Consider the following 5,771-nt stretch of genomic DNA (forward strand, 5'->3'; position numbering starts at 1 on the left):
CAAATAAAAGAAAACACATATTGCAGCAACACAAGAGCTGAGTTGTGGAGAAATATAAAGTCTTTCTCACATTGTTTTCATCTCTGGACCCACCTTTGCTATGAAGCAAACTTACTCCTGGACTTTTCAGTTATGTAGGGCAATTAAATATTATTTTAGTTAAGTATCTTTTAGTTAAGCATTCTGTCACAGGTAGTCAAAAGAATTCTTACAAATACACCCATTACTCCACAACCAAAAGAATAATCACTGCATACCCTGCCAGTCTATTTTTAAGTACATATAGCTATATGTATTATGTCATATATATCTTATTGCTCAATTTATTATATAGAAATAAATCATAAATATGTTAAAGTACTATTAAATATTAACCTTTTGCACAATTTAATTAACTACAGAATAGTCTAAGATATGGATGTATAACCAATTCTTTACTGTTGGATATTTACAACACTAATACTTTTGCACTATTATGCCTGTATGATGAATACATACAAACATACATGCCCACCGCATATTATTCCAAAAGGATATAGGACTACACAGCTGTAGAAAAGAAGGAAATTGTACCTTTTGCAATGTCATGGATGGATCTGGAGATTATTGTGCTAAGTGAAATAAGCCAGTCAGAGAAAGACAGATACCATATGATCCCACTTATATTTGGACTCTAATGAAGAAAATAAACCAAGGAACAAAATAAAAACAGAGGCATGGATACATGGAACAGACTGACAGCTGTCAAGGGGGGCAGGAGGGGGAGACTGGATGAAAGAAGGTGAAGAGACTAGCCAAAGAACATATATACATAACCCATAGACACAGGGACAACAGTTGGTGATAGCCAGAGGGAAGGGGGGGCTGGGTGGAGGTGCGTAAAGGCGGGGGAAATGGGGACTTTTGTGATAGTAATTTCGTAATTATATTATAATTTAGACCCCCAAGTATTTTTGTTTATATGGATTATATATCCATGGACATTTATGTGTTGGGAGTTGAAATAGACATTTCAGCCTAAGATGCCAAGCACACATTTATTTTTTTAATATATTTTTATTGATTTCAGAGAGAAAGGGAGAGGGAGAGAGAGATAGAAACATCAATAATGAGAGAGAATCATTGATCAGCTGCCCCCTGCAGGCCCCCAACTGGGAATCGAGCCTGCAACCCAGGCATGTGCCCCCGACCAGAATCGAACCTGGGACCCTTCAGTCCGCAGGCTGACACTCTATCCACTGAGCCAAACCAGCCAGGGCAAAGCACACATTTATTAACCATTGAGTGATGTCATCATACTTGGGTGATGTCATCATATGGCCTGTAGCCCTCTGAACAGTATGCAATGAGAGTGGAAAGGCAAGTAAGTGGCTTAGCACTGTTGGGAACCTGTTTTGACCCCAAGGGCTCCCTGCAAGGGTCTTGGACCTCCCTGGACCACAATCTATAACAGGTGGCTCAGGACAAAGTCATGATGAAAAGCCAGCCCCACCAGGAAAAAGAATCTCTCCTCAGCTTCACTTGGTAAAGTTGTGGTTGCATATCTCTGTCCTGGGGTTTGGGGACTTGATGTTTTTGGCGAGGTCTTGATGAATGTGTTGGTGGTGTGGGCTGAGTGGGAGAGGGGAAAGGCCAATGGGTTGAATGCCTATGACGTCATGAAATCTCAGTGCTTATGACCCCCGTAGAACAAGATATTAATGTTCCTGTTTTACTGTTAGCTGATCAACAGAGGAGCCATGATGTGGACTGGCTGCCAACACGGTGGCTGCTCTTGGTGTCATATCTGGACAGGCCTTTAGAGCAGCCCTGGGGCCGGGCTGTGGCTCGGTCATCCTCTCTCTGAGTCAAGGTTTCCCCAACAGTAAAACAGAATGTTAACTACTCTCCAGGGCTGTTATGGGGATTAAGATCAACTGTAAAAGTGGTTGAGGAGAATAGGTAAAGAATGCTGTTCCCTTATTTTAGAACGATGCACTCTGTGAGGGGCATCTAGGTATGCACTTTCATGCTCCCTAATTTCTTTCTCCTGGTAATGTATCCCCCTCTGCATCTGATCTCCTCTCCAAAAACATCAAGTCCCCAAACCCCAGGACCCCGGACACAGATATGCAACCACAACTTTACCAAGTGAGGCTGAGGAGAGATTCCTTTTCCTGGTGAGGCCCCTGGTTCAGCAACTTCCTCTCCACCAAAGGACGCATCCTGGGTGGGGTAAATAGCCACCTGCATAACCACCCAGCATCCCCTTTTCTTCATTTCCCCTCATCCCACTGATCACCATCTTCTGTTCTTGACAGCTCCCTGGTCATACCCTCTACCCTTCGGAAGAACTACATTTTTTTCCTTGTAAAAATTTTTACAACCTTTTAAAATGAAGTATAATACACATACTGTAAAGTATCCAATTCATTCCTGCACAACTTATCACAAAGTAACCACACTTGAGCAACCAAATTAAGAAATAGAACATTACTACCATAAGAGGAGTCCCCTTGCACTTGCCCTATACACAGAGAGGTCCACTAGCATGACTTCTAACACCATAGATTTTGTAGATTCCCTTTGTCAGGTTAAGGAAGTTCCCTTCTATTCCTATTTTTGTCACAAATGTAGAATTTTATCAAATAGTGTGCTGTGCCAGCACAGCCAAGGGTGAACCTGAGGAGGGGTGGTGAAGGATTGAAGAAAAGACAGACAAGAGAATACAGCTGGGGCTCAGTGGATCTCCTGTGCCTGGATGAGGACACAAAAGACCCAGCCTGCAAGCCAATGCTTTATTTTATAGTCTGATTAAAACAAGGGTAGATTAACATGTATAGAAATGTTCTTGTTTTGGCAATACTTGCTGCACCTCCCACAGCCCACATTATCTACGGAAGAAATTAGGGAGGGCTACAAGGTCAGGCTTAATTATGCTAGGAGAGCTCTGCCCTCCAGGCTGGGACTTGTTTGTGGCCCTGCCACAGGTCAACCCAAGGCTTGACCCTAGCTGCTCCCTACAAAATATTTTTCTCTATGAGATGAGCATAATCCTTTTTTTTCTTTATCTATTAACTTACAGATTATACAGATTTCTGAATGTTAAATTAACATTGAAATTCCTGGAATGAATCCAACATGATTGTGATGTGCTATTCTTTTCACACATTGCTGGATTTGGTTAACTAATATTTTAAGATTTTTGCATGTCTGTTCATGAGCGAGATGGGTGTATAATCTTTTTTTCTTGTAATATCTTTGTCAGACTTTGGCATCAAGGTTATGTCAACCGATGTAAGGATTTGGGATTTTATTCTGAGTGATACAGGAAACTATTCAAGGCTCTTACATGTGCTGATATGAAAAGATGTCAGATATAATTAAGAGGGGAGATAGCCATAAATTTAACCAAGGAAGTGAGAAAATTACATTGAAAACTAGGAGACATTAATGAAATGTGCTCATGGATTGAAAATATTGATATTGTTAAAATGTCCATGCTACCAAAAGCAATATATAGATTCAATGCAATCCCTATAAAAATTTCAATGGCATTTTTCAGAGAAATAGAACCAACAATCCTAAAATTTGTATGGAACCACAAAATACCCCAAATAGCCAAAGCAATCTTGAGAAAGAACAACAAAGCTGGAGGCGTCATCTCCCTGATTTCAAACTACATTACAAAACCATAGTAATCAGAACAGTATGATATTGGCATAAAAACAGACACATAGATCAATGGATCAGAATAGCCCAGAAATAAACCCATGTATATACATATGGTCAGTTAATTTATGGCAAAGGAACCAAGAATATACAATGAAGAAAGGACAATTTCTTCTATAAATGATGTCAGGAAAACTGGACAGCCCCATGCAAAAGAATGAAACTGGACCACCACCTCCTACAAAAAAACAACAATTAACTCAAAAATGAACTAAAATTTTGAATGTAAGACCTAAACCATAAAACTCCTAGAAGAAAATATATGTGGTAAGCTCCTTGATATCAGTCTTGGCAATGATTTTTTTAAAAAACTGATACCAAAAGCAAAGGTAAATAAAAAAACTTCTGCACAGCAAAGAAAACCATCCACAAGATGGGTAGGTTACCAAACAGGAGAAAATGTTTTGCAAATCATTTATTTGGTAAGGGGTTAATATTCAAAATATATGAAGAATTCATGCAACTCAATAGCAAAAAAACAATCTGATTTTTTAAAAATGAGCATAGGATCTGAATAGACATCTTTCCAAAGAAGACATACAGCTGGTCAACAGGCACATTAAAAGATGATCTACATCCCTAATCATCAGGGAAATGCAAATCAAAGACCGCAATGAGATAGCTCCTCATATCTTTTAGGATGGCTATTATTAAAAAAAAAAAAAGATATACGTGTTGGTGAGGATGTTAAGAAAAGGAAACCTTGTGCACTGTTGGTGGGAATGTAAATTAGTGCAAACACTATGGAAAACTGTATGGAGGTTCCAGTCATAAAAAATGAAAGACATCTTGCCGTTTAGGACATCATGGATGTGCCTTGAGGACATTATGCTAAGTTAGATAAGTCAGACTGAGAAAGACAATACCATATAATCTCACTTATATGTGGAATCTCAAAAACAAACAAACAAACAAAAAACCCCAAACAAACCTAACACAAATAACCAAGCTCATAGATACAGAGAACAGACTGATGGTTGCCAGGGGTGGGGGTTGGGCAAAATGGGTGAAGGGGGTCAAGAGGTATAAACTTCCAGTTATAAAATAAACAAGTCAAGGGGATGCCAAGGGCATGGTGACTATAGTTACAATACTGCATTGCATATTTAAAAGTTGCTAAAAGAGTAGATCTTATAAGTTCTCATCACAAGAAAATTTTGTAACTATATATGGTAATGAATGTTAACTGCACTTATGTGTGATCACTTCACAATCTATACAAATAGCAAACCATGCCCTAGCCGGTTTGGCGCAGTGGATAAAGTGTTGGCCTGCGGACTGAAGGGTCCCAGGTTCAATTCCGATCAAGGGCACATGCCTGGGTTGCGGGCTTAGTCCAATGTGCAGGAGGCAGCCAATCAATGATTCCCTCTCATCATTGTTGTTTCTATCTCTCTCTTCCTCTCCCTTCCTCTCTGAAATAAAAAATATATATATATTAAAAAAACAACAACAAATAGCAAACCATTATGTTGTACACCTGAAAGTAATTAATGTTATATATCAATTACACTTTACAATAGCTTTTTTAAAAGGGAAAAAAGCAATTTACAGAATAGTTTATAGAATATGATCATTTTATGTAAATTTAAAAGCTCCATGTATGTGATGGGTACATATTTTTAGTCATTTAGACAAAGAACTTGACAATTGATGGCAACAGAGGTGGTGAGGAAGGGAGACTTTCAATTTTCACTTTGCACTATTTTGTATTGTTTAAAAATGTTTTGACACGTGCATGCATTTTAAAATTTAATTACAAGAAGAATGCAGAAAAAGAAGAGAAAAAGGAGGAGGCGGGAAGGAGAAAGTATCAAATGGAAAAGGAAATGAAGGCAGCTTTTGGCCCTCAAAGTTGTCTCCTAGCTGGAGGTGGTGGTGTAGAGTGGATAGTACCGGCTCAAGGACCAGCAACCGAACCTCTTCATGCAGCTCAGCCCCTCTGCAAAGTGAGGATGGTGTTGCCCACTCAGGGCCGTGTGGAGATGTGATCAGTTTCTGTGCTTGGCATGTAGTTCTAAGTCAGTAAGTGTCTGCTCCCAGCCCCTCCTCCCCACCCC

The 5,771-nt window shown here is 39.4% G+C and overlaps 1 protein-coding gene across 1 annotated transcript in view; it reads right to left on the bottom strand.

Annotated features, from left to right (window-relative positions):
* Positions 1–5,771, bottom strand: part of GATAD1 (GATA zinc finger domain containing 1) — a 17,490-nt gene that overhangs the window by 11,579 nt on the left and 140 nt on the right. The window lies entirely within an intron of this gene.

This window comes from Myotis brandtii, unplaced genomic scaffold (assembly GCF_000412655.1).
Source record: "Myotis brandtii unplaced genomic scaffold, ASM41265v1 scaffold48, whole genome shotgun sequence".
Lineage (NCBI taxonomy): Eukaryota > Metazoa > Chordata > Mammalia > Chiroptera > Vespertilionidae > Myotis > Myotis brandtii.